Source organism: Chiloscyllium punctatum, chromosome 9 (assembly GCF_047496795.1).
Source record: "Chiloscyllium punctatum isolate Juve2018m chromosome 9, sChiPun1.3, whole genome shotgun sequence".
Taxonomy (NCBI): Eukaryota; Metazoa; Chordata; class Chondrichthyes; order Orectolobiformes; family Hemiscylliidae; genus Chiloscyllium; species Chiloscyllium punctatum.
Window position 1 is genome coordinate 72,045,402 of NC_092747.1, and position 21,925 is coordinate 72,067,326.

Sequence of the window (21,925 nt, forward strand, 5' to 3'; positions counted from 1 at the left end):
AACCTGTTGTATCAGCTTTATAGCAGTACAGATTCATCGACTTGTATGTAGGGAGACCCCTTTTCCAATCACCTCACCCTTACTCAACAAGGTATTGCACCTGTCCACCTCACCTCGCCTGGCGCCAGCAACAACGATAACTGACATCTCCGAGAACCAATCAGACAGCTCGCCGAACTGAAGCCTGCCCCACCCTCTCCCCCGGATTGGTGTAGACCAATTACTATCTCTCTTTCTCCAGTTCTCCGTCAGACTTTAGTGAACAACTCTGGAAGGCGCATTGTGATATTCTGGCTCTTGTGGTCAGGTCGAGCTCCTGTATAAGGTTTGTTCTCTTTTCGAGTTTTCACATTGTTTTAACACATGTCTGAAAGCAGTGATTTAGGGCAATATATTTATGGTCACTGGTTTTTGGATAACGATTTCAAAGGCTCCTGTTATGAACAGCTTAAGTACAAATACAGCAAGTTAACGGATTTAGAGCAGGAGGAGGCGACTAAACACTAATAATTTGATAAACGTTAATTCGCGCACTTTTGTTTTTTTAAATGAGAATTGCGCAAAATGTATAATTCAAGTTAGTGTTTACTTGCTGGTACTGTCCCGTTGCTTTCTCGTGATGCTGCAATTTTGGAGAGTATGACGCCCCCTCCTGCAAAACTTAAAAAGGGACGAGACTGGTAAAAGCAGGCATTAGTGCCAGGCTGGAAATGGTGGGCAACGATTGATGCTGCTCGGCTGGCAGTGGTGGGCAGGGATTGGTGCCGGGCTGGCAGTGGTGGGTGCGGGTGAAAGCTGTTAGGAAGCGGCAAATGTCTAGTAAAACTCTGCCACAGCCTGATATGTAGGAAAGATCTGTCTGGCCCATTGCCAGTTGAGATGGATAAAAGCTCACCCTTCCGCTGCCGCAGAAACACGAATTGCCGTTATTTGGAAGCGAAACTGCCGCTAGTTTGAGCAGATTCTGTTCCATCTCCGAGTCCGGCTAAGGATAGTCAGCAGGCTGCTTTCTTTGGAAATCTCATAACGATGTAATGGTTCCGATTTTTAGATTCCCTACAGTGTGGAAACAGGCCCTTCGGCCCAACAAGTCCACACCGACCCTCCGAAGAGTAACCCACCCAGACTCTCTTCCTTCTGACTAACGCATCTGACCTACGGGCAATTTAGCATAGTCAATTCACCCAACCTGCACATCTTTGGAGGAAACCGGAGCACCCGGAGGAAACCCACGCAGACACAGGGAGAATGTGTAAACTCCACACACAGTTGCCCGAGGCTGGAATCGAACCTGGGACCCTGGTGCTCTGAGGCAGCAGTGCTAACCACTGAGCACCCGTGCTGCCCCAAATCTCCCCGGTCTGTGTGCGTGTGTGTCGCAGAAAAACTGCCGTAGCAAATCCTGGTGAAATCCACTGCCGAAAGTTTGGCAAGTCCTCGCAGCTAGCTGAATTTCACGTTGGGAGTTGATAAGGACGAGTTAAAATCTCAAAATGCGTTTTTGACCGTTGACATTCTTGCACTGTGATCCCGCCCTGTCGAGTGAATGAAGTATCCTCAATGACTAAACGTAACTAATTGCCTTCATGTAAGTCCATCGCAACTGTTCGATTTGCACAAAACGACAATCTCTGCTGCATCACTCTCTGTCTGATTTGCTGCTGCTTTATTCGAAAGTCAAAATTTTTTATTCAAATCAGTGTTTAGGTCCGAACAATTCCTGAATATATTTGATGTGTAAGGAAGTAACAGTGCACCCAATATGGTCTTGTCGAAGTTTCGTTTTTCGTACCGAATATGTCCATAGCATAGTTTCATGAATTATGTGCTACTTTCGCTTTGTATCACCAGAAGCGTCTTAATTTGTGCAGAAGTAGTTGTAAATGTTCTTGCTTTGATTCGTGGATAGTTTTTGTGATTTAAATGCTGGTGTAACCGGAGAGATGAAATAATTTGGGAATTTTTTTGCTTGTGGAGCCGTTATAGCGACATCGACCATGTTAGCTGAATAGCCTATTGCTGTCAACTGTATTATATCATACCATGTCAGTACCGATTGGAGGTAGCCCCCTCCTAATCTATTTATAGTTTGAGAGGAGCTTTTACTGTCTTAGCCTTCGTTTGAAAAGAGCAGAGAACTTAACCTTTCGTGACCTCAGAGCATCCGCCTATGGTTCCGTCGGGTTCTGTCATTGTTGTAATATGGGAAAACGAGAGCACAATTATGCATAGCAAGAACTCATTGTACTGAAATATTTGATAAAATTAATTTGGTTTTGGTGGATAAATATTGACTAGGGATTCCAAGGGTCAGAAATTGCAGGTTTTTTTTAAGTAAATGTGAATACAGTCTTAAGGGAACCCATAAACATAACCTTGGAGTATTAAATAACTTAGTGCAATATTTGTGGGGATCTTTAGACTCCATATAGTATATGAAAGTCAAGGGGCAAATCTGGTCATAATGCTTTTGAGACTTTTTTTGGAGCCAACTGGAAAGCTATTCTAGATCTAGTATTGCTCAATGAGATGATTTTTTTTTAAATTAAACGATCCACAGAACTCAAGATCTCAATAAATTGTATTGCACGTTATGCCTAATAGTAATATAGTCCAGCGAGTTTTGAGAAGATTTGTAGCTCAGGTTGAAGTTCTGGATGTAGGCTTGCTCACTGAGCTGGAAGGTTCACTTTCAGATGTTTCATCACCCTACCAGGTGACATCTTCAGTGAGCCTCTGGACAAAGCACTGCTGATGTTTCCTTTCTATTTATGCTTTGGTTTCCTTGGGTTGGTGATGAACAGGAAATGACATTTTTCTCAGGGTGGTAAATGGGGTCCAAGTCGATATGTTTGTTGATAGCATTCCAACCAGAATGCTATGCTTCTAGGAATTCTCGTGCATGTCTTTTTTGGCTTGATCTAGGATGCATGTGTTGTCCCAGTTGAAGTGGTGTCCTTACTTATCTGTATGTAAGGATACTAGTTAAAAAGGGTCATGTTGTATTGTGGCTAGTTGATGTTCATGTATCCTGGTGGCTAGTTTTCTGCTTGTTTGTCCAATGTAGTGTTTGTTCCAGTACTTGCAAGGTATTTTGTAAATGACATTAGTTTTGCTTATTGTCTTTTATAAGGTCTTTCAGGTTCATTAGCTGCTGTTATAGTGTGTTGGTCGGTTTGTGGGCTACCATGATGCCAAGGGATCTGAGTAGTCTGGCAGTCATTTGAGATCTCTTTGTAGAGAAGAGTGACCAGGGATTTTGGACATGTTTGTCTGCTTGCTTGGGTTTGTTCCTGAGAAATTGGTGGACTGTGTTCATTGGGTACCTATTCTTTTTGAATACACTGTAGAGATGATTTTCTGCTGCTCTGTATAGTTTCTCTGTGCTGCAATGTGTGGTGACTCATTGAAATAATGTTCTGATGCAGCTTCGTTTGTGGATGTTTGGATGATTGAGCTACAGAAGCAATGTCATTTTCCTGTAGATGCTGGTTGGAAGCTCCCCATTGGCTGTTTGCTCTACTGTGACATCTACAAATGGCAGTTTGTTGTTGTTTTTTCCTCCTCTTTAGTGGACTTTATGCCAGTAAGAGTATTATTGATACTCTTGAAGGTTTCCTCTAATTTGTTTCATTTAGTGGTGACATCTACAGTGTGCAACCTTGTCAAAGACATCTTGGGAATGACTGCCAGCCTACTCTGACCCCTTGGCATCATGGCAACCCACAAACCCACCAACACACTAAAACAGTAGCTAATGAATTTGATAACCCTGTACAGACAATAAGCAAAACTAATGTCATTTACAAAATACCATGCAGGAACCGTAACAAACACTACATTGGACAAAGTTATAAACCTAGCCACCAGGATACATGAACATCAACTAACCACAAAATGACATGACCCTCTCTCACTAATACCCTTAAGTACAGATAAAGGACACCACTTCGACTGGGACAGCATATCTATTGTAGGACAAGCCAAACCGAGAGACACATGAGAATTCCTAGAAGCATGGCATTCCAACCAGAACGCTTTCACAAAACACATTGACTTGGACCCCATTTACCAGCCCCTGAGAAAAAGAACAGGAAATGACATCATAGGAAAGACATCACAACAAGAAATGGTATCACCAACCCAAGGAGACCCAAACATATAAACAGAAAGCAGGAAACATCAGCAGTCTTTCGTCTGGAGGCTCACTGAAGATGTTACCCCCAGCTTTGGTCAGTTATTCAAGGCTAATTTTGTTCATTTGTTTGACTCAATTAGACAAGACCTTCAAAGATGGAGTGAGGGGGGGGGGGGCTTCTGATTATCATGGTTGGGTCAAGTTGTTGTGATGAAAATGAATGTTCTTCCTTGCTTATTGTACTCTTTGCAGAAACTCCCTTTGCTGTTCTCTAGGCAAACATTTTAGAAATTGAATGGCTGGTTTAGTTTATTTGGCACTATAAGCTTGTGAAACTGCAATTGCCCATGGATTGGGGGGAGTGGATCTCCTTGACATTAGAAGATATTGACTGGGCCTGTGGGGATTCAGCGTCGCCGTGGTCGGACACTGAGGCCTTTCAGACCAGGAGTCCTCTTATCAGCTGGTTGTTTTTTAGACCAAATGAGGACAGTTGCAGAACATTGCTGAAATCTAATAGTTAATAACACTATCAAAGTATGGAGGGCAGCGAGGCAGATGGAAGGTAATATGTCTAAAACATATTTTACTCCCATAGTTGACATGCCGGGTTTCTGGCCAGGGACAGTAGATCCTGGATTTAAACTTTGGGTGGACTGGGGAGTCTTTTGTTTGGGTGATCTGTTTGAGGGTGAAATGTTGATATCATTTAATCGAATAATTCGGAAATATAGATTGTCAAGTAGGGACCTCTTTCATTTCTTTCAGATTAGAGATTTTATCTAAAAGGAGACCATGTTCTTGACTGAGTGTTATAGATGTGAAAGGGAAAAGAGGGTGCTTCAGGTTAACAGCTCTGAAGTGAGTACTCTCTTTCATTTGTTGGGGGGGGGGGGGGGGGGGGAGTTTCCTCTGATGACATTCAGCATCTTCATGAGGTCTGGGAGAGAGAGTTGGCAGTTGAAATCACTTTGGAAACATGGGAGGACATTTTGTGAGAATGCGAGGAGCATTTCCATATGTAATAGGAGCCATGTTATGCAGTTAAATGTTCTTCATAGGACTCATCTGGTCCCAGATCATCTCAAAATTTAAGCAGGGTGCTTCTTCAGTGTGCCCCAAATCTAAAATAGAGGTACTCTCACTCATTGTTTGTGGTCCTCTGGAGCACTGTGGCAGGAGTAATAGAGAAGGTCTTGAGGACCAAAGTAAAGGTGGGCCTTGACTCTTTGCTCCTGGGTTTGCTGAATTTACCTCCCTTAAATGTGCATAGGTAAAAGCTTTTCAACATTCTCACTTTGTGTGAGGAAGAACATTCTGATGTGCTGGGTGTCTGAGAACCCCCAGGTCTGTTGGGATGGCATAAGGAGCATTTTCCATAATTCACTTAAGACGTTGTTACAAATATGATGCACCAGAAAATGGACAACTTTTACAAGGCATGGCAGCCCTTTGTGAATTTCTTGGAAACATATCTGCCCACCATTTTGATTAAGGCTTTTGTCTAGCCACAATAGTTTGCTCTGATAAACCTAATGTCATGAGCGGAAGAATTTTGAACAAATGTCAGTTTATTATTTGATGCTCTCAAAAGTTGAGAGCTATGATCCTGTTGCACTGAGTGGTGTTATTTATTGATTGATTTGTAATAAGTAGTTTTAATTACTTTTGTAAAGTAGTATAGTAGTTGGTTTACTGTTTATTGTATTTGATATGCTTAATTTTCACATTTTTGCAACTTTCTAATTTTGTAGGCAAATTTTTCAATAAAAATATTTCTTAACTAGTTCCAGTAAAATCAGTTGTATACTTTAAGAGCAGCATCAATATCAAGTGTTTAAAATTAAACTGTGATCTTGTTTACACATGTGGAATGTCTTAAGTTGACTTAGGTTGCTTTATATAGCTATTGACTGACTTTCAAAACTAATTCATTGAAGAAATTCAAGGTGTTATGAAATGAAAGATGCAAAGTAAACGTTGTTGAATAAGTTAGTTTTGGAATGAAAACCAGCTATAAAATGAAATGTTTTCAACCAGCATGTTTGCTACTTTTGCATTAAATTTGCTTCCAAAACATGCCTCCTTATTCTTTCTTTGCAATAAAAATGACAATAGTTATAAAAGATTAAAATGTTCTGCGCAGAAAGTGTATTCAGTATAGCTGTCAAATAAAGAAAGCTGATGAGGACTTGCATGCGATTGTGAACAAGACCAAATGCTTTAATACAGAATTATAGAAGTTCTGGCAGTATTGAATTAAAACATTAAATGTGGATTTTAGCATCTGATCTCAGCATTAAGGTGCATGAAGATCAATCTTACAGATCGCTTTGGAAGAATAAAAGCATTGCTTTTCAACTGACTGAAGACTGTGAGGGATAAATACACTTTTTTTTTACAGATCTGTGAAAATTGAAGCAATTATTACTTTATAAAGATAGAAAACATGCATTACATTTTCTAAACAAGATGTTGAGTTATCTGAAATCAGATCATGTAGCACCAAAGAAGTGGACCAATATGACATTCTAAGCTTCATAAATGTAAGATATTCTCCCGATGGTGTGTATCTTGCAAGAGGCATTTGGAGAAGGAAGCTGTTAAGTTGATTCCAAATCTTTAATCACGTACAACAGCTGGGGCAGTGATAGTTCCTATCGCTTAAAGAAGAGTAAATTAATCAGGGCTCTTGCTTTCCATTACTACCCTAAAATGTCTGCTGAAATGTTGTGGTTGTGTGGATATAGTAATGATCTTATAGTATTTGATATTTATTGACCTACAAATAATGTCTGGCTTGGCCTTGTTACTGAAGGGTACTTTGCAGCCATAACTCATTACTGAGATTATTGTAGGAAAATATTACCGGGATCTGTTTGCTTGTCTTTTCACCCCACCTATATGATCTGCAGGTCTGAACAAAATTCTTGATTTTGTTTTTTCTTAAATAGTCATCTTTTCAGCCAAATGCACTGTCAATTAGAATGTGTATTGTTTGACATCTTGATTAGTAAAAGTATTTTATTGAATTGTCATGAAGCCTTATTGCAACTTTCAGGATTTCTTGCAATAACCATATTATTGATGGCAATACTGCAATAGAACCAACAGGATGTTACTGCAGTTGATGATCACCACTGAGACCTTCCAACTTATGTTGGCAACTGTATATATGCCCTACAAGTGCTTGTGATATATTGGTAGAGCTAGCCAGTTTAGAGTCGAATTTGATTTCTATTTAGAAAGGTCAACAGTGTAATGTCATGAAAACTTGATATCCACACTTCTAAACTTGTGAATCAGTGTTTCTTATTTTGGAGAAATTGTGCACATATAATCTTGAACTTGTACGAAAGTTGCTTTGACAATTAAAAATTTTACATGTAAGCTGCTATTTAGCAAATACGTGGAGAGTAGTTTGATTCCTTCACTTTACTGAGTTCCTCAGATGAAATCTTGTGCTTTGTGGTGAAAACTACATTATCTTACAACGTTAGGAATTCTACATCAGCATGAAAATTAATCCAAAGCCACCCCATGTTCCATTGCAATTTCAGTACTGGCAACTGTCTTTGAATTATCATTGACCATTTGACCTCAGCTAGTGCATGGCATGAGAGAATAGGTTCTAAACGCTACTGATTTGGAATAATCTAGAAACCACTGTTGTGAATGGTATTTCCTCTTGGCATTACTCTGAAGTTTAACTCTGGGGAATCCATTTATATGGCACGCATACTGTCTGTGTTAATTATATCACTGAAGTGGAAAACTGTGATGTCACATCAGTGTAGGACTAAATGCAAAAATTCTTCAAGGCAATTGAGTCTTGTCATTAAAACAGTGTGTGGGTTGGTTTGAATCTTAAACCAAATAAGTAAGGGAGTAACATTAAACCATTTAGGCTAATAAAGCAGTTCAGTACAGTAGGGAACTTAGTGTTTTTGCACAAAGGTTGGCATTGGATAATGTATCTGTAGTTTTAAATGCCTTTTTAACTGCTTCTTAAAAATACCATTCTAGATTAAGCAGATGCAGTGGAAACAGCAATTTGAAAAAGGAGTGGCAGTTTCCCTGCTTGTTCACATGCTGAAGCATGGGCGTTCATGGTAGCCTGTACCTTTTGCTTGCTACTGTCAGACAAGATGGTTTGTATTGATTTTTGAGCTTTAGCTCAGTTTTGCAAAGACCAATGCATTGAGAAATAATTCGGTTCTTTATCTGTCACTGTTTCTAAAATATTCAAAGGTAGGATTAAGAGCTGGGAGTGGAAAATTTTAAACAAAAAATCACATGGTATTTGGCAGTATTTTTTAATGTGATACTTTTACTTTCCTCTAGACAGCTTTTGCATAAGGACATTGAACACTGGAACTAAAAGAAATGTAATACATTTTGCTAGAAAGAATTCTGGTCATGCTTCATCTGATACACCAGTCTTTTGAACATAACGCTCAATTAAACCACGATTGAAGTGCCATCCTGATGAAGGGCTTTTTGCCTGAAACGTTGATTTTCCTGCTCCTCTGATGCTGTCTGACCTGTGCTTTTCCAACACCACTCCAATCTAGACTCTGATTTCCAGCATCTGCAGTCCTCACGTTTGCCATGTCAGTAGTAGAAACTGAGGACCAAAGCAGTGGATAAAATTGGTCAGGAGAGGGGGGGGGGGAGAATCTGCATGCTTAGAATAGCCAAAAAAGGCAGAAATCGTTGGAAATGTAAAGTCCATCTGTTAATGTTTTCAGTTCATGTCATTGATCAAAACTAATTTGACTTTCAGGAAAGTTCCTATAAAACTGTAAGACCGTAGGAGTAAACTTTTTTTAGGCCAATCGATGTGTTGAGTCTGTTCTGCCATTTGATCATGATTGATATACTTCTGAATCCCATTCTCCTGTCTTTTCCCCATAACCCTTGAACCCCTTATCAATCAGGAATTGTACACATAATAACTTGGCTTCCACAGGCTTTCTTCGATACAGGGCTCAAACAGCTTTCAATATTCCAAGTGCAGTCTGACTATAGCCTCAGCAGGACATCTCTGCTCTTGTATTCTCGCCCTCTTGAAATGAATGTTAACATTGTATTGCTTTCCTAACTGCCAACTGAATTTTCATGTTTACCTTAACAGAATCCTGAACTAAGACTGCAAAGTCTATTTTATGCTTGATTTCTAAAACTATTTTTAAAAATGGTAAAAAGGCATGTTTCTGTTCTTCCTATCAAAGTGTACAGCTTCACATTTTCCTACATTTGTATTCCATTTTCTTTGCCTACTTTTGGTAGTAAAGTTCTTCTGCAGTCCCAGCTTTCTCAACACTATCTGTGCTTCCAGCAATTTTAATCACTTAAGTTTGCAAATGTCCGCAGTTACTTTGTCCAAAGTGTTGATGTACAATGTGAATAGTTGTGATCTGAACACTGATCCTTTCAGAACTCCACTAGTCTCCAGTTGTTATCCTGAAAAGACCCATTATCCCTACTATCTTCTGCTAGTCAGCCAACCCTTTACCTATGCCCCAAACAGCATGGGTTCTTATCTATCTTAGAAGCATCCTGTGTGACAACTTGTCAAAGACCTTCTGGTAATCCAAATAGTCCATGTCCACTTGGGTGTCCTTTGTCTAACTTGCTCATTACCACCTCAATGACTTCTAACAGATTTGACAGGCATGACTTTCTCAGCCCTATTTTACCCTTGACAAAGAACTCTGCAATCCATCCTTAATAATTGACTCTAAAACCTTTTTAACAATAACTGATGTCAGGCTAACTGCCTAAACTTCCTGTCTTCTGCCTCCCTTTCCTCTGAACCTTGCATTAGCAATTTTCTGGTTAACTAGGACCCTTCCTGACTCGACTCAACTCAACTCCTGAAAGGTCATCATCAATACCTTTTTTTTTACAGTCTCCTCAGAACTCTGGACTCTTGTCCATCTGGTCTGGGTGACTTATCTACCTTCAGACCTTTTCAGTCTCCCTAGCACCTTCACCTTACTGATGGCCACTAAACTCACCTCTGTATCTCTTGATGTTCTGCTATACTGCTAGTGCCTTCTATTGTGGAAACTGATGTAATTCTGTTCTTCTGCCATTTCTTTGCTCCCTGTTATGACTACTGCAGCCTTCTTTTTCCAGTGGTCCAACATCTTTTGCCTTTTACCTTTTTTTTATATAATTCTAAAAAATCTTGCAGTCTTTTTTATAATAGTTGCTGGCTTAATCTCCTATTTGATACCCACCCCATAATTAATTATCCTCTGGTTTTTCAATGCTTCTCAATCCTCTGGCTTCTCACTAATCTTAACCACATTGTATGCATTTGCTTGTGTGCTATCCCTGATTTCCCTTCTCAGCTTGTTGCCTCATGCTGCCCTTAGTATGTTGCTGTTTTCTTGGAATGTATTTCTGCTGTGCTTCCTGAATCATCTACTGTTGCTGTTCCCTCATCGTCACTGTTAGACTCCTCTTCAAATCAACTCCGGAGATCTCTTTCTTTCCTTCCTTCCCCCCTCCTCCTCTCTTTTGTAGTCACCTTTACTCAATTGTAATACTGTTACCTCTGAAGCTCCTCCCTCTTAACCTACCAGGTGAATTCTGACATGTTATGGTCATTGTCCCCTTGGGGTTACCTTTAAACTCCCTAATCATGTCTGCCTCATGACCAAAACTAGAATTGTCAGTTCCCTAGTGTACTCTGCTGCAAGCTGCTTGAAAAAATGTGTTTTCATTCCATGAATTCCTTTTGAGATCCGTTGCCGACTTGATTTTCCCAGTTGGGCGATGCGGGGTTGTGGGACTGAGGTTGGAGGCGGTGGATGGGAGATCCCCTGAGGTGATGAGGTTATGGATTGTCTGGGAGATGATGGTTTGGTGGTGGACACCCCACACCAACCGCCCCGTGGCTGAACGCTTTAACTCCCCCTCTCACTCCGCCAAGGACATGCTGGTCCTGGGCCGCCTCCATCGCCAGACCATGGCAACACGACGCCTGGAGGAAGAGCGCCTCATCTTCCGCCTAGGAACCCTCCAACCACAAGAGATGAATGCAGATTTCTCCAGCTTCTTTTCCACCCCCCTCCCCCACCTTTTCTCAGTCCCAACCCTTAGACTCAGCACCACCTTCTTGACCTGCAATCTTCTTCCTGACCTCTCCGACCTATCACCTTCACCTTAACCTCCTTCCCTCTATTGTATTCCCAATGCCCCTCCTCCCTACCTTTTTATCTTAGCCTGCTTGGCACACCCTCCTCATTCCTGAAGAAGGGCTCATGCCCGAAAACGTCGATTCTCCTGTTCCTTTGCCTGACCTGCTACAAGCTTATTTACCTTGTTTCACAAACTACATGCATTTAAATATAGCATCCTCTGTCCTTCTCATACTTGTTCCCTTATCAATTGTACCTGAAACTAGATTCCTGACCCTTTCTGTACTCTCTTCTATTACTTGGTCTAGAAACCTTAAACCTTAATATTACGTCAGCACATATGCACACATACACACTCCTTCCACACTTCTGATGGAAATTAATCCACCACCCCAGTGTTTAGGTTAAAGCCCTATCATAGCCCTAGGTAAATGATTCACCAGAACTGTGGTCCCAACATTGTTCAGCTGGAGCCCATCCCACTGGAATAACCCTCTCCTTCCCCAGTACTGTTGCCATTCTCCCATGAATTTGAACCTGTTTCTCCTACAACAGTTTAAAAAATGAGGGAGCAGATTAAATAGGAGGGTAAGCTAGACAAAAATATAAAAGAATGCGAGAGTTCCTTTTTCGATGTCTAAAGGGCAAAAGTAGACATTGGGATGCTAGAGAAGTAATAATGGACAACAAAGAAATGGCTGAGGCACTGAACAAGTACTTTGCATCACAGTCTTCACAGTGAAGGACATGAGTAACTTCTCAAATTCGAGAGTATTGATTTGTGGGGGGGGAAGAGAGGAGATGCAGTGGTGAGTATGATGACCATCAAGGAGAAGATGCTAGAAAAACTGAAGTCTGAAGGTGGATAAATCACCTGGACCAATTGGACTACACCCCAGAGCTCTGAAGGAGGCAGCTGAATAGATAGTGGAGGTATGAGTGGTGGTATTTTAGGAATCACTGGATTCAGGAGGGTCTCAGGAATGAAAAATTGCTAATCTTCTGTTTAAGAAGGAAATAAGGCAAAAGATGGAAATTTATAGGCTGATTGGCCTAACCTGACCATTGCGAAGATTTTGGAGTCCATTATGAAGGATGAGATTTCTGAATACTTGCAAGTGTGTGGTAAAATAGGGCAAAGTCAGCATGGTTTCATCAAGGGGAGATCACATTTGACAAATCTGGTGGAATTCTTTTGAGGAGGTAATAGCAGCTTAGACCAAGAAGAGCCAACAGATGTTATCTACTTGGACTTCCTGAAGCCCTTTGACAAGATGCTGCACAGGAGACGGAGTAAGATAAGACCCCGTAGTGTTAGAGTCAAGGTGCTAACATGGATAGAAGATTGCTTTCTGTCATACAGCCAAAGAGTGGGGATAAAAGGGTTCTTCTTGGGATAGCGGTCAGTGTTGAGACCACAACTTTTCATTTTATACATTTAATGGTCTAGATGAAAGAACTGCAGGCATTCTGGCCAAGTTTGCAGATGATACAAAATTAGGTGGAGGGACATGTATTGAGTAGGCGGGGAAGGCTATAGGAGGATTGAGACAGTTTAGGAGAGTGGATAAAGTGACAGACGAAACACCGAATGGGAAAGTGAGAGGTTGCGCACTTTGGTAGGCAGAATAGAGGCATGGACTATTTTCTAAATGGGCAGAGAATTTAGAAATCTGAAATGCAAAGGGCCTTGGGAGTCTCAGTCCAGGATTCTCTGTGTAAGCTTGCAGGTTGAGTCAGTAGTTAGGAAGGCAAGCGACGAGTTTTTTGAGAAGATTTGTAGCTCAGATTGAGGTTCTGGATGTAGGTTTGCTCGCTGAGCTGGGAGATTCATTTCCAGACGTTTCATCACCCTACTAGATAAAATCTTCAATGGGCTTCAGGCAAAACAGTGTACATGATTCCTGTTTTCTATTTATATGTTTGGGTTTCTTTTGGGTCGGTGATGTAATTTCCTGTTGTTTCTCAGGGGGTGGTTGATGGAGTTCCAATTGGAATGCCATGCTTCTATGAATTCTCATGCGTGTCTCTGTTTGGCTTGTCCTAAGATGGATGTGTTATACCAGTCGAAGTGGTATCCTTCCTTATCTGTATGTAAGAATACTAGTGAGAGGGGGTTGTGTTATTTTGTGGCTAGTTGGTGTTCATGTATCCTGGTGGCTAGTTTTCTGCCTGTTTGTCCAATGTAGTGTTTGTTACAGATCTTGCAAAGTATTTTGTAAATGACATTGGTTTTACTTGTCTGCATAGGTCTTTCAAGTTCATTAGCTGCTGTTAGTATGTTGGTGGGTTTGTGGGAAGGCAAATACAATTATGGCATCTATTTCAAGAGGACTAGAATATAAAAGCAGGGATGTACTTCTGAACATTTAGAAGGCTCTGGTCAGACCACAGAGGTGTTGTGAGCAATTTTAGGCCCCATACCTCAAGGAGGATGTACTGGCCCTGGAGCAGGTACAAAGGAGGTTAGAAACATATCAGCGCAGTACAGGCCCTTTGGCCCTCTGTTGCGCTGATCCTAGCCAACTATCCTCCATATGCCTATCCAATGCCCGCTTGAATGCCCTGCCAGTAGCAGTGGTGGACTCTCCCTCTTTTATGGGCATTTCATAAATTCACGACTTGCTGAGTAAAGAATCTACCCCTAACATCTATCCTATACCTACCACCCCTTTAATTTAAAGCTATGCCCCTTTGTAATAGCTGACTCCATACGTGGAAAAAGGTTCTCATGATCTAAATCCCTAATCATCTTGTAAAATGATGATAATGAAAGGCTTAACATGTGAGGAACCTTTTTGAGAAGGTTCTGGGGTGGCTTGGTAGTTTGCACTGCTGTCTCACAGCACCAGAATCCCAGGTTTGATTTCAGCCTCTCGTGATTTGTATGTGTGGAGTTTGCACATTCTCCCTGTAGGTAAATCCGAAATGTTGATTTTACTGCTCTTCGGATGCTGCCTGAACTGCTGTGCTTTTCCAGCACCACTAATCCACATTGTGTCTGCATGGGTTTCCTTTTGGGTTCTCTGGTTTCCTCCCACAGTCCAAAGATGTGCAGGTCAGGTGACTTGGCCATGCTAAATTGCCCATAGTGTTAGGTGCATCAGTCAGAGGGAAATGGGTCTGGGCGGGTTACTCTTCAGAGGGTCGGTGTGGACTGATTGGGCCAAAGGACTTGTTTCTACACTGTAGGGAATCTAATCTAATCTTCTAAACTCTCTCAACTGCAGAATGAGGGGGTGATCTAAACGAAACTTACAGAATACTGAATGACCTGGACAGAGTGGACATTGGGAAGATATTTCCATTGGTAGAAGAGACTAGGATCTGAGGGCACAGTCTTGCAGTGAAGGGAAGACACTCTCTAGAATGGAGAGGAGGAAAACCTTCAGTTAGAGAGTGGTGAATCTATGGAATTCATGGCCAAAAAAGGCTGTGAAGACCCGATCATTTGAGTATGTTTAGGTCAGAGGTTCTTTGATCAAGGACATCAAAGGTTATGGGGAGAATGTGGCTGAAACACGTATCTGACATGATTGAATGGTGACGCAGACTCTGGGCTGAATGGCCCAATTTCTGCTCCTGTATCTTATGGTCTAACAATCTTTTGAGCCATGTGTTTTACCTCTTTTTAATCTTGATGCTGTGCCAATTTGCTTGTGGTTCAGGTAGTAATCCAGAAACTATTACCTTTTTTGGTTCTATTTTATAATTTAGCCCATGGTTGCTCATATTCCCTCAGCAGAACCTTTTTCTATCTATATCATTGGTACCTCCATGGACCATGACAATTGGATATTCCCCTCCACTCCAAGTTCCTCTGCAGCCCTCAACAGATCCTGAACCCAAGTATTAGGCAGACAACGCAGCCTTCGGAACTCTCAATCTTGGTCACAGAACAGCTCTATTCCCGAATTTATATTATCCCCCATTACAACTATTTCTGTTCTACCTCTTGACTGGCTCCTTCTACTATAGTGCTGTCAGTTTACTCATTCTTCCTACAGCCTCCATTCTATCCACACAGGAAGCAAAAATCTATTAGACAAACTCCAGGGCTATGGTCCTTCAATGCTATTACCTGGATCTCTCTATCTGCCACGTTTCTAGACACAGTCTCCTGTTCCTGACCCCTAACCGAACTTGTAGTTAATCAAAGGAGTTGTGAATGCCTCCTGAAACATAGCAGTCCAAGTAACTCTCCTCCTCCATGATGTATCAGTGTTCAAATTTCAGACTCCAGCTTGTTAACTGAGCCAGTTTTTCAAGCAGCCAGCAATTGGTATAGATATTTTCACTATGAACCACAATGGGGTCCACCAGCTCTCACATCATGCAGCTATAACATGTCACCTGACCCAGAATCTTGTTTTTTTGTTTTTTTTAAAAAGCTATTTAATTCTTTGATTTTTTTTCAAAAGATTTTTGTTCTGGTGTTTTGGTTAGGCGCACACCCATGTAAGAGTCAATTGCTTCAACATAAAATCTAAAATCTGACATTGCAGGGAAAGAAACAACTGTTACAGTTTGGATGGGTGTGAGGACTGAAGAGTGAATGAGCTAATTGACTGGCATCATGGGACAGCAAGCCATTCATGTGTGGGGAGCAAAAGGAAAATAGTGGTTGTAAGGAGGCTATGTAGAGAGAAGGATTGAAACTCTTCACTGCAGAAAACAAGGGTCCAGGTGACTATATTGTTTTCCTGGTACCAAAGTTTGACACACCTGAAAATGGTTGGAAGGGAAGTTGCAGGAAGAGGTGGGAGATGTGGTTGTCATGGTCTATGTAGGTGCCAAATCAATATCCACAATATGTAAAATCTCTTTGGTTAGTTAATGAGTTAGATACTAAGTTAAGAAAAGCCTCAAGTTAACGATCTATTATTATGGCATAAACATTGTCAAAGGGTAAATAAAATTAGAGAATAAAGCATTGCTGAAGGAATAGTTTGGTAAAAGTAGGTTTCAGTTTCTGGGGTACTGATAAGGGTACTTGAAGATTATGCCATTAGGATCCGTGCTGGTGCCAGTGTTCTTGTGAGTCACATAATTTGGTAATTGGAGGACTTTACAAAACCTCTTGGGGCAGGGTCTTAAGTTAGGGGGGAAATGGTAAATCAATGAGTAGAGATGCGGTGGGAGTGCAAGTATTTAATATGGGAAATAAGAGACTGTGACAGAAGAGGATAGCGTACAAAATTAGCAGATAATGTTGAAAGTTAATAAAAGAATAAAATTACAAAACTAAAAACTCTGTCTGAATACAATTAGTGTCCAGAAATAGATGTGAACCAGGGAATGGGTGGAAGGACACAATGGTTCCTGTTATAAAATCTCACAATATAAACAAACTTCCATAAGTCTGGGAGTCCTGCAGTCACCTCCTTCGCATGTATTTGTTTAAGATCATTGTTCTTGCAACACTGGCCTAGTTAATTATTAAATGTCTTCATAAAATCTAAATGACACTGGTTCAAAATCCAAACTCAGTTATATTAGTATCTATAAATCTAGCATTTCTTGTACAGTTATAGCCTTTCAAAGTATTACTTAGTGTATCATCTGTGCAATTATGCACACTTAATAGTCATATTTGTTTCAATATTAGTACTCCATCCAAACATTTTGGATTGATTACTACCATTTGTGACTTCCTAACTTATGAATACATTTAGGTCAAGGCTGCGTCCAGCATGCTTAAAGTTACATCTGTAAGACTCCAGTTTTATGCTTGGTATTTTGAGCAAACCTACTGTTACTTAAAATATGAAGGCTGTTGAAATATGGCTGTATAACAAATATTTTTCAACCTTTTATAACTTCTGGCATTTGTGGGTTTGCAAAAGTTGCCTAATGAAAACCAGCAGCTGGGCTTATTTAATGGAGATAGACATTGGGGGTTTGTTTGATTTTTAAAATTTGGAATCGGGAAGAAATAATATACAATTTTAGGCCTTGAGATTGAATAAGCTGAATAATTTTATGAAGGAGTAGAGTTTAGATGGTCTGTAGAAAAGAAATATACCTGATGATTCAGATAATCTTTTATATTTGGAGTTTGTACTCAGCACAACTAATGTTTGGAATGGGATTGTGGTTTTTTTTCCCATCCCAGTTCCTTTACCTCAAATTACTTTGAACAATAAAGTAGTGTAAAGAGAATATGAATTAAGTGCTTTATGGTGCCTTTTGGTATGTGCTTTGAATTACTTTAATCTGTTGAGGATCAATTTCTTACTTGTGTGGTACAATCGGCAACTCTTTATGGACTTCCATACTGTGGATATGTAGGTCAATGTGCAATGAGATTATCCAAGTTTATGTGGGAAAGTACATAATTTGTCATTGAGCATAATTGAGATCAGACTTTTCTGAAGAATTGCTGTAATAACTTGTTTTTTGTGGATTTATAGTCAAGCACATTGGAGTATCCCTGCCTTGTGCCACAACATTATTCTTCACCCTTATTGTAGCATTATTTTAAAAGCTACTTAGTGTGTAAAACAGAACTAATAACATCCTTTCTCCCCCAGCACTGTGTGTTTTTTTTTTTCCCCCAAAAAACTATAGCATGAATACTGACCTCTCTGTGCTTCCCTTCAGCTCTGAAGAGTCATCTACACTTGAAACATTTGCTTGCTCTCCATAGATGCTGTCTGACCTGTGATCTCCTGCATTTGCAGTAATTTGCTCCTCCATCTAGAAAACAGCTAGTCATGAGAGGCTTTCAGCAAAGAGGAGAGCAATTTGAAAAGAAATGCATTGAAAAACATGTCAAAAGCACTGATTTTAATAAAGATTTAATGAAGAGATTGACTAATTACTATTTTTATTATCTTTTTGCATACTCTGTTCACTGGATTCAAAAGTATTGTGCACTAAAAATACAACCCAATGTGAAACAGAGAAACTGAAAGAAGCGCAGATGTTGTAAATTAGACAAAAATAGAAATTGCTAGAAATGCTCAACTGGTCTGGCAGCATCTGTGGACAGAAATCAGAATTAACCTTTCTGTTTGAGTGACCCTTCTTTAGAACTTGCTGAGCTTTTCCAGCAATGTCTATTTTTGTCTCCAATGTGAGTCCTATTTCTTGTGACCTATAGATTTCCTTCAGGAGCCATTTAGGAAAAAAAAGTTCTATATTAAACCTGTTAGATTAATTGCAGGTATGTATATTTTTGGAAACTATTATTACATTAATGATCATAACTGTTAATATAGCATAATATTAACATAAACCACTCCAAGGTACTTCACCTGAGTGGTGCAAAACAAAACATGACAGAATCAGAAGGTGATATTAAGGCACATTGGTCAAGTAGGTAGATTTTGTGGAGTACCTTAATGGAGGAAAGTGAGATGAAGATGCAGAGATAGAAGGTGAGAATTAGAGAATGAGTCCGAGGCATCAGAAGGCAAAGCCCACTGGTGGTAGATTTAAATGCAGATAATCACTCAAAAGGCCACAGTTTGGTTAATAACCTTGAAGCATTGTCAGGCTGAGGAGATTCCAAAGATGAGGTATGAGGCTGTGAAATGAATTGAAAACTAAGATGAGAATCTTAAGCTCAAGACACTGTGCATTCATTGGCTCTCAGTCAAGCAACATGAAAGGGGTCATGGATGAAAGGGACTTGGTGTGAGTGAAGAACAGGCAGCAGAGTTTTGAGTGAACTTAAGTTTGCAGAGAGTGAATATTGAAAACCAGTCCAGAACTACTGTATTAGCCAAATCTAACTTAACAAATGGGCTCAAGCAGGTTCAAAATTAGGTGATGTCACAGGTGGAAAAGGTGGTTTTAGTGATGGTAGGAATATCTGTTTGCAGGAGTCAAATATGATGCCAAGGTTATGAATAAATTGTCAAGGTGAGGACTGAAGTTGGTTGCTAGAGAATGAAATTTGGAAATGGAGGAGAGCTATTGTAAGTAATTATGATAGCTGAGAATGGGTTAAAACAAGAACAGTGCCATCTGACTGGATTTTGAAGTGTTAAAGGGGGTAGGGGAGCCAGTTGTCTCAGACGGGTTGCAAAGAATGAGGATGGCTGTTGTTGCAGTTGCATAGGATGTCATTTGTGACTTTGCCACGGTATCAGAACAGCTTTTGATCAGTGTTGGAAAGCTCGAGGGAAGGATGGAAATCGTAGGTTTTCTAAAAGTATCAACGTGTTCAAGGACTAGGGAGAAGGGAAGAAGGTTGGCGTGTCAGATATTTTTAATCTGAGTAAGAAGTAAAGCATATTGTTATTTTGTTTTGCAATCTAAATGGTGGGCTTGTTGAGAGAGAGCAATTTGGAAGTACAGTTTTGTTGATTATCCAATGTATCACAAACCTGTTGATGAGACTGTTAAAAGAATGTTTTAATGGATGCTCCCATTAAGTGAAACAACTTTGTCAATATTGACTCCATTTTATTTGCAATATTAACGTATAAATTTAAAATTCAGAATTTCACTTTTTTTGTTTGTCACCCTTCTTGCACACATGACCTTCTCTGCAACATTTCTTCTCTTCCTCTCAAACGATTATCCCATACTCCTCCCTCAGCAGCCATCCTTGCCATCTGGTATTGTTCCTGGGTCTTTTATCCCTCCCCCCTCATCGATGCCTCTTGGGCTGTCTCCCCAGAGCCTCTGCTTCCCATCCTTGTTCTCCAGTGTTAAACAACCCCACCTTTTTAAAGTTCTGTCTTTCCTGTAGAATTATGAAAACTGACTACTATTTAAAATTATGGAAGGGAGTAGATTAGATTACTTAGATTAGATTACTTAGTGTGGAAACAGGCCCTTCGGCCCAACAAGTCCACACTGACCCGCCAAAGCATATACCACCCAGACCCATACTCCTACACTTACCCCTTCACCCAACACTACGGACAATTTAGCATGGTCAATTCACCTAACCTGTACGTTTTTTGGATTGTGGGAGGAAACCGGAGCACCCAGAGGAAACCCACGCAGACACTGGGAGAATGTGCAAACTCCACACAGAGTCACCTGAGGCGGGAATTGAACCTGGGTCTCTGGCGCTGTGAGGCAGCAGTGCTAACCACTGCGCCACTGTGCTGCCCACTAAAAGCAGAGTAGATAAAAGCAGATGAACTCCTATAGTGGGAGGTCAAGAATGAGGTAGCAGATCGAAAGAAGTGGGAATTTATTAAATCGTCCATGATAGAAGTGGTTAGCACATGCCACTATCAGCTAATGTAATACTTTTGAAGTGTTTTAAATATCCCTGTCGTAATGTTGGAATTCATTTGTGAAGTTGATTGAGGAACAAATATTGGCCAGAGCAGTAGGGAAAACTTTTTTATTATTCAAAATGATGGCTTTTCCATCCACAGGTCTCATCTAAAAACAATATCTCTACGATTGTAGCCCTCATCCAAATACTGCATTTGAATATTAACCTAGATATTTTGTGAAATTCTCCTGGAGTGAGCTTGAATCCACAACTTTCTGATTTTTGAAGTGGGAATCTAGTATGAGCAGGTAGGGAGAGAGTTACATTGAGTTTTGTGAAACAAAAGGTTCAGCTGAGCATGACTCAGATCAGATAATGACTTGTTAACAATGGGGTGCTGCAGGCAAGGGTAATGGGTTAACAAGGTGGAAAAGTATTAATTATGCAGAGCTATTTAACAATATTGGAAGCATTCAGTATGTACAGTCAGTTAATGAGGTGAATAGTATTTATTACGTGAAGCCAGTTAAAGTTAAGAACATTTCAGTGTGTAACATCAGATGGCTTAATCTTTACTATTGACACTCTCTGATTGGGTTACTGGTGCAATCAGCATGTACGTTGCCTTCTCTGGATGCTCCTTCCCTGTAAATGACTATATAGTTCATTAAGAAACTGCTGTTCGAGAAAAGGCAGTGAACCATATCTCTGTGCACGTGGGCAATTGTTTCTCTCCTTCCAGGGCCCGGAATAAAGATGGAGATAAAACTATATGGTCTCTGAGTATTTTCCTTCGACTATGTGGGGGGGTGGGAGGGAAACAGGACCGCAACTTATGCTTAAATAGGTACAAATAACATTTTAAATGTAGGGTAAAAGAGAGATCCGTTCAGGTGAATTTTGAGGATGTGAAAATCACTTTCAGGGTTAATGGTTGAGACAGAATCAGTCAGCATCAAATTTGTTAGATGTACATAACCATTTGCTTACATGAATGGCAAAACCTGGCAAGGGTCAGTTGAGCACAATGACTTGTTTGCATGTTGTAAAATTCTTGAATTTTGGACTTTGTATCTTTTTATTATAACTGTACGATATAGCAGTTTTCTGCACTGTGCCAGCAATTTGAATTGGTCAAACTGATTTATTGTTTTAAAACATAGCTATTTGCCATAGCCTCGCTATTCTATGCAGATTTTGGTTGCATACTTTACTGTGCTGATTGTATTTTTCCATTAGCTAAGATGTATTACTCATCTTTTATGTAACACCCTTTTTATTTTTCTGTTCAGCATTAGCTTGGCCATCAACCAGGAAAAAAGTACATAATTGACAAAAGGTCCTTGGGTTGCTTTCCCAGTTATTGAATTGCAGTATCTCTAGTTCCCTTGGTTACACATTGATTGTGTTGATGAAGCGCACAGGAAAATATAAACATGTCCACAA

General features: G+C 40.3%; 1 protein-coding gene across 4 annotated transcripts in view; it reads left to right on the forward strand.

Moving 5' to 3' along the window:
* Positions 1–259: 259 nt before the first annotated feature.
* The window catches only part of LOC140481497 (protocadherin Fat 3-like), a 792,082-nt gene continuing 770,416 nt past the window's right edge, over positions 260–21,925 (forward strand). For 2 of the 4 annotated variants that reach the window (XM_072577787.1, XM_072577788.1), the window contains exon 1: positions 261–325. The gene's annotated coding sequence lies outside the window, so the exon portion shown is untranslated. Of the gene's footprint in view, positions 326–792; positions 1,589–21,925 lie in introns of those variants that run through there. The other 2 variants (XM_072577785.1, XM_072577789.1) reach the window with 2 other exon arrangements.